This window comes from Oryx dammah, unplaced genomic scaffold (genome assembly GCF_014754425.2).
Source record: "Oryx dammah isolate SB20612 unplaced genomic scaffold, SCBI_Odam_1.1 HiC_scaffold_17, whole genome shotgun sequence".
NCBI lineage: Eukaryota > Metazoa > Chordata > Mammalia > Artiodactyla > Bovidae > Oryx > Oryx dammah.
The window spans coordinates 7893252-7905137 of NW_024070201.1; positions in this window are offsets into that span (position 1 = coordinate 7893252).

Consider the following 11886-nt stretch of genomic DNA (forward strand, 5'->3'; position numbering starts at 1 on the left):
TTTTAGAACTAACACCCAAAAAAGATGTCCTTTTCATGATAGGGGACTGGAATGCAAAAGTAGGAAGTCAAGGAACACCTGGGGTAACAGGCAAATTTGGCCTTGGAATATGGAATGAAGCAGGGCAAAGGCTAATAGAGTTTTGCCAAGACAACGCACTGGTCATAGCAAACACCCTCTTCCAACAACACAAGAGAAGACTCTACACATGGACATCACCAAATGGTCAACAAAAAAATTAGATTGATTATATATTCTTTGCAGCCACAGAAGGAGAAGCTCTATCCAGTCAGCAAAAACAAGACCGGGAGCTGACTGTGGCTCAAATCATGAACTCCTTATTGCCAAATTCAGACTTAAATTGAAGAAAGTGGGGAAGACCATTCAGGTATGACCAAAATCAAATCCCTTATGATTATACACTGGAAATGAGAAGTAGATTTAAGGGACTAGATCTGATAGAATGCCTGATGAATTATGGATGGAGGTTCGTGACATTGTTCAGGAGACAGAGATCAAGACCATCCCCATGGAAAAGAAATGCAAAAAAGCAAAATGGCTGTCTGGGGAGGCCTTACAAATAGCTGTGAAAAGAAGAGAAGTGAAAAGCAAAGGAGAAAAGGAAAGATATAAGCATCTGAATGCAGAGTTCCAAAGAATAGCAAGAAGAGATAAGAAAGCCTTCTTCAGCGATCAATGCAAAGAAATAGAGGGAAACAACAGAATGGGAAAGACTAGAGAACTCTTCAAGAAAATTAGAGATATCAAGGGAACATTTCATGCAAAGATGGGCTCGATAAAGGACAGAAATGGTATGGACCTAACAGAAGCAGAAGATATTAAGAAGAGGTGGCAAGAATACACAGAAGAACTGTACAAAAAATATCTTCACAACCAAGGTAATCACAATGGTGTGATCACTCATCTAGAGCCAGACATCCTGGAATGTGAAGTCAAATGGGCCTTAGAAAGCATCACTATGAACAAAGCTAGTGGAGGTGATGGAATTCCAGTTGAGATATTTCAAATCCTGAAGATGATGCTGTGAAAATGCTGCACTCAATATGCCAGCAAATTTGGAAAACTCAGTAGTGGCCACAGGATTGGAAAAGGTCAGTTTTCATTCCAATTCCAAAGAAAGGCAATGCCAAAGAATGCTCTAACTACCACACAATTGCACTCATCTCACATGCTAGTAAAGTAATGCTCAAAATTCTCCAAGCCAGGCTTCAGCAATACGTGAACAGTGAACTTCCAGATGTTCAAGCTGGTTTTAGAAAAGGCAGAGGAACCAGAGATCAAATTGCCAACATCCGCTGGATCATGGAAAAAGCAAGAGAGTTCCAGAAAAACATCTATTTCTGCTTTATTTGACTATGCCAAAGCCTTTGACTGTGTAGATCACACAATAAACTGTGGAAAGTTCTTCAAGAGATGGGAATACCAAACCACCTGATCTGCCTCTTGAGCAACATATATGCAGGTCAGGAAGAAATAGTTAGAACAGGACATGGAACAACAGACTGGTTCCAAATAGGAAAAGGAGTATGTCAAGGCTGTATATTGTCACCCTGCTTATTTCACATATATGCAGAGTACATCATGAGAAACGCTGGGCTGGAAGAAACACAAGATGGAATCAAGATTGCCAGGAGAAATATCAATAACCTCAGATATGCAGATGACATCACCCTTATGGCAGAAACTGAAGAGGAACTAAAAAGCCTCTTGATGAAATTGAAAGAGGAGAGTGAAAAAGTTGGCTTAAAGCTCAGCATTCAGAAAACGAAGTTCATGGCATCCGGTCCCATCACTTCATGGGAAATAGATGGGGAAACAGTGGAAACAGTGTCAGACTTTATCTTTTGGGCTCCAAAATCACTGCAGATGGTGACTGCAGCCATGAAATAAAAAGACGCTTACTCCTTGGAAGAAAAGTTATGGCCAACTTAGATAGCATATTCAAAAGCAGAGACATTACTTTGCCGACTAAGGTCCATCTAGTCAAGGCTATGGGTTTTCCTGTGGTCATGTATGGATGTGAGAGTTGGACTGTGAAGAAAGCTGAGCACCGAAGAATTGATGCCTTTGAACTGTGGTGTTGGAGAAGACTCTTGAGAGTCCCTTGGACTGCAAGGAGAGCCAACCAGTCCATTCTAAAGGAAATCAGCCCTGGGTGTTCTTTGGAAGGACTGATGCTAAAGCTGAAACTCCAGTACTTTGGCCACCTCATGCGAAGATTTGACTCATTGGAAAAGACTCTGATGTTGAGAGGGGTTGGGGGCAGGAGGAGAAGGGGATGACAGAGGATGAGATGGCTGGATGGCATCACAGACTTGATGGACGTGAGTCTGAATGAACTCCAGGAGTTGGTGATGGACAGGAAGGCCTGGTGTGCTGCGATTCATGGGGTCGCAAAGAGTCAGACACGACTGAGCAACTGAACTGAACTGATGTATGGAAGGAGATTACTACTTCGTACAAAGAAGACAGCTAATGATGAACCTTCTCTAAAGCAAGGAGAAGGTTTACATAACATAATTTTTTTTTTCTCAAATAAGAAAAGACCTCACAGTTCTAAGCCATTTCAGGACATTCAAAAATGAGAAAAACAACTGGTAGGTAAATCCTTTCTTAAAAAATGCATTTATTCTTGTTATGTGGGAGTCAAGACCCTTAGCTGTGACATTATGGAAAGAATCAAAATTATGTCCAAGAGTGTAGAACTAAAGTAGATTTTTCATAAACACTGGGAGTCCATGTTAATATGTAGATTATATGGCAGCAAGGGAATAATTTAAAATTCCACCTCTTCTCCATAAGTTATTTCCTGATAATTCTGCTTGCAATCTCTTTTACCCCTCTCAAACCTACACGTCCAGTCAGGCTCTTTGTCACAGCTGCTCACTGGACATCTCCGCAGTGGATATTCCAAAGTTTCCTCGAACCCAGTAAGTAAATTTTGCTATGTTGAATCCTTTTTCCTAAACCTGCCCTTGGAATTGCTTTTCCTGCCTTAGTTGGCTGAGAAAGCATTTTGACATGCTATCAGTCACCAAGTTGCCTCCTTGCTATCTCTGGTGCCCATCCCCCCTTCAGCCCCAGCTTCTGTGCTGGGTCAGCTCTCATTGCCGGGGCAATTAAAGTAAGCCCTTAGCTTGTCTCCATGGCTCCAGCCAGCCGTCCTCTAATCCATGATTGCAGCCCAAGTAATCTTTCGAAAAAAGCAAATCTCATCATTCATTCCAGGGCTTAAAGTCCTTCAGTGGCTCCTCATTGATTAAGGGATAGAGTCCAAACTCTTTAATTTGCCACACCAGGCCAACCTTATTGACTGCCATTATCTTTTAACCCCGCAAACACAATTCAGTCAAGCTGGATTTCGTGCTTTTTTAAATTTTATTTTTATTTTTGACCACGCTAGGCCTTCATTGCTGCACACAGGCTTCCTCTTGTTGCAGCGAGTGGGGGCTACTCTTCTTGCGAGAGTGTCTCTGTTGTAGAGCACAGGCTTTAGTAGTTGCTGCACGCAGGCTCTAGAGTACAGGCTCCGTAGCTGTGGTGCACTCATTTAGTTGCTCTGTGAATTTGGAATGTTCCTGGACCAAGGATTGAACCTGTGTCCCCTGCATTGGCGGGTGGATTTCTTAACCAACAGACCACCAGGCGAGTCCTATGGATTTGTTTGAAATCCACTCATGGACTAGCAAGAGAGACCCTCAAGAGGTCAAGAGGGCCCTATAAGAAGTTTTCTATTTCGTGTTTTAATTCTGATCATTCTCTTCAAAAACAATATAAGCACATTTTGAATCATCTAGCGTAGTACTTTTCAAACTGGAATGTGTCCAGGAATCCCCTGGAGGTCTCATAAAGGGGCTGATTTGAGTCAGTAAGTCCTGCGTGGCCCAAGGCAGTTCTAATAAGCTCCCAGATGATGCCAATGTTGCTACACTGTGGACCATATTTTGAGTATTAAGGGTCTAGAATGATCACTCTCTAATTGAGTACAACCACAAAATTGTCTTGTTGTTATTGATTAATGAGTAAAGAAGAAAAGCAGATTTAATATTTTTAATGACATATTCATTACAAATGAAGACCCACTGATGTTGCAACTTGTATGAATAAAGATCTAGCAACGGTTCTAGTTATAAAAATAAAAGATTGAAGAACTGAATCATCATTTTATACAGAATAGGGTATAGGCACGTCAATCTCAAGTCACAGCAATCAAGACAACTCTGTCACAGTTATAAGTATTACTTATGCCATTCGATTGATATTTGGAATGATATTACATTTGTATTTTTCTTTATAATTATATAATATCTATAAACATTAGGGTTTATACTTAGTTTTATGTCTACACCTAAGAAAAAAACAAGTTGACTTTAGGGTACAACAGGAATTTTATGAGTTCTACATATTATTCAAGTTTGAGAAACACTGGCCTAAACCAAGTCATACCTCTTTGCCTTTGTTCTTGCTGTCACCTCTGCCTGGAATCCCTCCTTAATCCCTTCCCAACCTTGCCACCCTTCCATGTGCATTTAGCAAACAGCTACTTTTCCTTATGGCTCTTTTTCAGAAACCTGTGGTCAGTGTCATATTACAGCTGCACCTTATTTTCATCTCTTTCACAACCTCTCTAACACGCTGCTGCACATTTGGTTGCAAGTATTTGCTTATTTTATTGACTGTCTCTTCTATCCCAAGAAAAAGGCCTTGTCTTTGTCTTCTTCATATTTGTTCAATTCTTGGGATGTAACACTTGTGCAGTAAATGTTTTTGAATGCATGAATAGATACAAAACTTGGCTTGCTTCTGCTTGGAGAGAAAGAAAGAGTATATCAACATGCCATGTGTTCACATTTGTGGGTGAAAAAATTAAAAGTATAAAATAATTATATTATTCTTCTACATGCAATTTGCTTTCCATGCAGTAACTAAAAAGCCATGTCTCCTAGAGTGTCTGCTGATGAGTCTGTATTTTTACTAGCTTTTCAGAGACCTGCTTGTTGAGGTTAAAGCCTAGAGAGTTTTAAAATAATGTTAAAAAAAAAAAAAAACACTGATTACATTTTGGTGATGCATCATCAGAACTAAAAATAAAATGGAAAGACTGAAAAATCTTCACTCAAACATCCAGCCAAAGTACAGTTAAACATTTATGGGTGAGCTGGAACTGTGGCTGGCTTTCAATTTCCAGTTATGCAGGACAAATTCTGCAGTACATTAAGACTCCTGACCCCAGCTTCCTCATGTTTTGGTTTTGCCATTCAGCTTTGGTTACCACCTTCACTGGAGTTGGAAGAGGGAGTGAAGCCTAGTTTGCCTTTAAGAACAGGACAAAGCCTGACTTATTTATTTATTTGATAGTGAAATCGATTTTCCGGCCTATATGCAAGAGGCCTACTTCCCAATCAGACCTTCTCTAAATTAACCAGGATGATGTACAGTGTGGGATTGGGGTTGGGGTTGGGGTTGGGGTTGGCACGAAGAGCTAAAAACCACAAAATGAGTTCCAACCATTTCTGTCTGTAATGTAAAAAGAAAGATATGGGGCTTCTCTGTGGCTCAGATGGTAAAGAATCTGTCTTCAATGTGGGAGACCAGGTTTGATTCCTGGGTTGGGAAGATCCCCTGGAGAAGGGAATGCCTACCCACTCCAGTATTCTGGCCTGGAAAATTCCATGGAAAGAGGAGCCTGGTGGGCTTCAGTCCATGGGGTTGCAAAGAACTGGACACGACTGAGCGACTAACAGTTTCACTTTCAGTAGCGCTATGCAAACACTGAGAGAATGGCTTTGATGGAACAAATTTGGGCTGGTACAGCTCAGAACTAGGTTTTCACTCTGCATAGCCATTGCCACATCACTATCAGAACCTGTACAACTCAATGGTTTCGGAGTATAATTAATTCATTTATGGCTTCAATTGGACATTTCTCTACTTAGAATAAACAGTCTTGGGGATTTCTCTTCCGACTCTCTCTGAGTTATTATTTGACTCTCTAGTAGTATTGCAGTGTACTCCAAGCTCATCAGAATTTCTTACTTCTTCCTGGAATGTCCCTCCCCATCTGTGGTGGCTAATATTATATCAACTTGACTTGGTTAATTGATGCTCAGATGTCTGGTAAAACATTACAGACAGGTGTATTTATGAGGGCATTGCCAAAAGAGATCAGTATTTGAACTGGTGAACAAAGATAAACAGATGCCCCTTGCCAATGTGAGTGGACATTATCCAATTCACTGAGGGCCATAAGGAAAAAGAAAAAACTCATGGGGAAGGATGAACTTGCTCTTTCCATTTGAGCTGGGCATTCATCTTCTCCTGTCCTTGGACTTTGGTCCTCCTGGCCCTCAAGTCTTCAGGCTCCATTGAAACTTACACCATTGCTCCTTCTCTTTCCCTTCTCCTTCCTCTTCTCAGGTCTTTAGACTCAGACTGTATTACACTACAGACTCTCCTGGTTTTCCAGCTTGTAGATGGCAGATTCTGGGACTTCTTAGTTTCTTAATCACATGAGCCACTTCTTATAATAAATCTCTGTGTATATCTTATTGGTTTCCCTGAAAAGTACTAAAATATTGTCCAAGGAAAAATCATTTTTTCAAAACCCTAACCAGGGTTTTTCCTTCAGAAAACTTCCCAACCATTCCCAGGGGGAATTACTCAACTTCTCCTCTGGACTCGTTTCACGTCTTTTATGAGGTTAGTTAATATACAACATTCTATTAGTTGACTTGATCTAAACAGGGAAGGAATAGACAAATGTAGGCATGTGGAATATTAAACTCATGGTACAATGAAAAGAGCACTTGATTAGGAGTCAAAAGAAGTGGTATCAAGCCCTCCTTCTCCATATGGCCAAGTAGAGAAATTTATCGTTCTTGCATCTTATACGTTGGGCTTCCATAGTTGATTTTTCTCTTTGGGGGTAGAATATTAATGAGTTTGCATGCCTACTCTCTCACCCTATTCCTGTCATAGACTGTGTGTTCAAATATTTATTAAATTGAGCTAAATTAGACTTGGCATTCTAATTGCACCAACACTGTCATCTGTGTTTCACACACAGGAACTTAGTACAAAATCGTGGGCCCTTTTCCATTAGGTAAAGAGGAAAACTCTCAGAACAAAAACAGATTTGTCCCATTTATTTTCTGATGTGTCAGAAAATTGTTCAACCCACATGTCAGAACAGAAGGGCTATTTAACATCACTGTGCATTTTACTGTCTAGCATTATACTTATAACGGAACTGAGTGAGCCTTCTAGACTTTATTTTGCTTGACGTCTTTGTTTCACCTGTACACTGCGTTCATTTCCAAACAGACTCCTATTCTGGGAATCCCATTTTTGAGACAGATATCTAAGCCACAATCTGCATTCTGAACATCTTAAATGCCTACGCACTAACCACAACTGTTTGTTTATCCCCTATTACAACAGGGACAAATATAGTCACTAATTTTTGCCTTTTATGGTAACAACCCAATTTAATACTTGGGAGAAGGAAGAGAGCCATCATAGTCATAGAAGAAACAAAAACACAAAATATCATAGCAATCTGTGTTCTTTGAACATTCACATTGAAAACTAAAACAATATTTACACATTATCATTTAAGGGAACAGGAGCAATTCTGTGATAGACAGTCTATCTAAGTGATGGCTTTTGGGAAGCAGCTTTTGAAACTTACATCATGTGGTAAGGTTCATCAGAGTTCAGCCTGAATTTTCTTAATCCATATGCTATCACCAGAAATTCAGAGTGATCTCCAGAAGGGAAAGTCCCCACCCCCTTTCCTGCTTATTTTTGGTTATGGGATGTGATTGTAAACCATGTAATGAGGATATTCATATTTACCTAGTGATCCCCACATGATACAGTCCTGACTATACTTCTGACACTAATTTCTAGCCATGATAATTTGGAGGGGTGTCATCCTCGAACAGTAATGTCTGCACACATCATTATACTTTGTATACTTTATCTCAGTTAATCCTTTATATTAATCTCAACTTCTTCAATTACAAGAGATAAGAAGCATTTTGAACCAGTAAAGGATTAAAGGGAGATCTTTTTGGAGGGCAAGGGCACACTTGAAAACCTCAGGAACAGTTCTGACTTTAAACCTGGCAGAACTAAGGTGTCTAACTCAGGTCAGCTTTTCTCTCTGCTAACTCAAAGTCATCTAAATTTAGCTTCACATGTTTGTGTTTGTTACCCTAGAGGACAGATTCTCTTTGTGTCCTTATAGAGTGAGTGAAGTTGCTCAGTCGTTTCTGACTCTTTGCGACCCCATGGACTGTAGCCTACCAGGCTCCTCTGTCCATGGGATTCTCCAGGCAATAGTCCTGGAGTGGATTGCCATTTCCTTCTCCAGGGGATCTTCCCAACCCAGGGCTCAAACCCGGGTTTCCCACATGGTAGACAGACGCTTCCAGGGAAGCCTTTATAGAGCAAATCTCAAAGAAGGACTCCAGTTGGCCCTTTGTAGGTCATTTGCCCTCCTCTGGGACCAATCACAGGAGAGAAGGTTGAGATATTCTGACTGGCCAGATTGTTGTCACTTGCTAAACTTATGATCAGGAGATTGGTGGGACTCTCGGAATTAACAGCTATATGGGGTAAAGAGTTTCAGTTCCCTGAGGGAAAAAGGGTTGGTGGGAATTTGAGGATAGATATCCACTCTATTATTGTTAATAATATGAGAGGTATTGCTTTTCCTATTTTAGAAGCTCAAAGAGATTGATTTTCTAAAATTCATGCAGCTGGCAAGTAGCTAAAGTAAATCTTCTAATCTATCATATTCCTTTTCCTTTCAATTCAGTCATTCAGTCATGCCCAACTCTTTGAGACCCCATAGACTGCAGCACACCAGGCTTGTCAATCGCCAACTCCCAAAACTTGTTCAAATTAGTTGGTGATGCCATCCAACCATCTTATCCTCTGTCATGCCATTCTCCTGCCTTCAATCTTTCCCAGCATCAATGTCTTTTCCAATGAGTCAGTTCTTTGCATCACGTGGCCAAAGTATTGGAGCTTCAGCTTCAGCATCAGTCCTTCCAATGAATATTCAGAACTGATTTCCTTCAGGATTGACTGGTTTGATCTCCTTGCAATTTAAGTGACTCTCAAGAGTCTTCTCCAACACCACAGTTCAAAAGAATCAAGTCTTCACCATTCAGCTTTCTTTATAGTCCACCTCTCAAACCCATACATGTCTACTGGAAAAATCATAGCTTTGACTAGATGGACCTTTGTTGGCAAAGTAATGTCTCTGCTTTTTAATATGCTGTCTAGGTTGGTCATAGCTTTTCTTCCAAGGAGCAAGGATCTTTAAATTTCATGGCTGCAGTCACCATCTGCAATGATTTCGGAGCCCAAGAACTCAAGTGTGTCACTGTTTCCATTGTTTCCCCATCTATTTTCCATGAAGTGATGGGACCACACGTCATGATCTTTGTTTTTTGAATGTTGAGTTTTAAGCCAGCTTTTTCACTTTCCTTTTTTACTTTCATCAAGAGGCTCTTTAGTTCTTTGCTTTCTGCCATAAGGGTGGTATCGTCTGCATATCTGACATTATTTATATTTCTCTCAGCAATCTTGATTACAGCTTGTGCTTCATCCAGCCCAGCATTTCACATGATGTACTCTGCACAAAAGTTAAATAAGCAAGGTGGTGATATACCACCTTGACATACTCCTTTTTCAATTTGGAACCAGTCTGGTGTTCCAGGTCTGGTTCTAACTGTTGCTTCTTGACCTGCATACAGATTTCTCAGGAGGTAGGTAGGGTGGTCTGGTATTCCCATTTCTTGAAGAATTTTCCACAGTTTGTTTTGATCCACATAGTCAAAAGCTTTGGCATAGTCAATAAAGCAGAAGCAGATGTTTTTCTGGAACTCTCTTGCTTTTTCCATGATACAATGGATGCTGGCAATTTGATCTCTGGTTCCTCTGCCTTTTCTAAATCCAGCTTGAACATCAGGAATTTCTCGGTTCACATACTGTTGAAGCCTAGCTTGGAGAATTTTGAGCATTACTTTGCTAGCGTGTGAGATGAGTGCAATTGTGTGGTAGTTTGAACATTCTTTGGCATTGCCTTTCTTGGGGATTGGAATGAAAACTGACCTTTTCCAGTCCTATGACCCCTGCTGAGTATTCCAAATTTGCTGGCATGTTGAGTGCAGCACTTTTGCAGCATCATCTTTTAGGGTTTGAAATAGCTCAACTGGAATTCTATCACCTCCACTAGCTATGTTCGTAGTGATGCTTCCTAAGGCTCACGTGACTTTGCTATGTTCGTAGTGATGCTTCCTAAGGTTCACGTGACTTTGCATGCCGGGACATCTGGCTCTAGGTGAGTGATCACACCATCATGGTTATCTGAGTCATTAAGATCTTTTTTGTATAGTTCTTCTCTGTATTCTTGCCACCTCGTTTTAATACCTTCTGCTTCTGGTAAGCATTGCAAAACCAAAAATACAAAAATGTACAAACTTTTGCTGTAACTCTTTTTTCCTTATTGGAAGTAACAATCTAAAAAATAATTATAATTTAAAGTTTTAATGTTGGTATCATTTCAAAATAAATTTGAAAAACACCACTATCAGAAAAAACCCTTAAAAATGCAGTACAATGTGCTTTTAAAAATACAGTCACATTGATCCCATTTTCCCATAAATATTCCTATGATATATCTAGGTGAGGTGTCAGAAAGAGTTGAGTCAAAATGACACAGGGGAAAGGGCAGAACCAGGTGAAGAAAGCAGCCTTTCTGTTAAGGGGTAGCTTCATACAGGTCTGATGACAGAGGAAGCCCAGGTCCAGGAGAACAAAGGCAGTAATAGAGGTCATAGTAATAGGGGCTTTCCTAGTGGTTCAGATGGTAAAGAATCTGCCTGCAGGAGATGTGGGTTCCATCCCTGGGTTGGGAAGATCCCTTGGAGAAGGGAACAGCAGCCCATACCAGAATTCTTGCCTAGAGAATTCCATGGACAGAGGAGCCTGGCTAGCTACAGTTCATGAGGTCGCAAAGAGTCAGACACAACTGAACAACTAACACACACATACACACACACACAGAGTAGAGATCAAGCTGTCTGGTCAAAAAGCTAAGTGTATACACCTGCCATATTTGTCTGCTCATGGAGACAAACAAGGAACCCAGTGGATTGTTTTCCCTTAAATCCTAGAATTTCTAAAGCCTAATTATGAAGGCACATTTTCAAATTTAGCAGTTGATTATTGTATAATTTCATCATAAGTTTTCTTGCTCTATAGAGTTTCCTAACAAGTATCAGAAGCATCAAGATAGTCCCTCAAGAAATTAGGAAGTTAAAAACTACAAAATCATTGATAGAAGTTTTGTGAAGAAAATAATTGAGAAGAACACTAGTACTAGATTGGACTGAGGAGAAAAAAAAGTACAACTTTCTGCCGTGGGCTTACAAAGTTGATTGTAAAGAAAAATGTGTTAGATTTTATGGGAAACCTTACTAAATAAGATAACCAAGATAAATTGTAAGTATATGGTTTAGGGAAGCAAATTCCTGTAATATATATCTTGAGGTCTGACCAAGAAAAAATGACCATAACTTAGAAATATTCTGTAAGCAATAAAAAATTTTAACCACATAATTAAGAGGCTTCTCAAAAATAGCCTAGTACTTAAAATAGCCTTGTGGGTTTTTACTGTGAAGATGTGACAATGTTTTTAGTGTTAAAAAACAAAATAGGCACTGGAGAATTAAAAAATGCTACATGTGTTTAAAATAAGCACTATTTTCAAAATCATTGGGGGGGGAATACATTGACCCCATGTTGTCTGTGGAGATTGGACAATGTCTGCAAATTTATGTACAACAA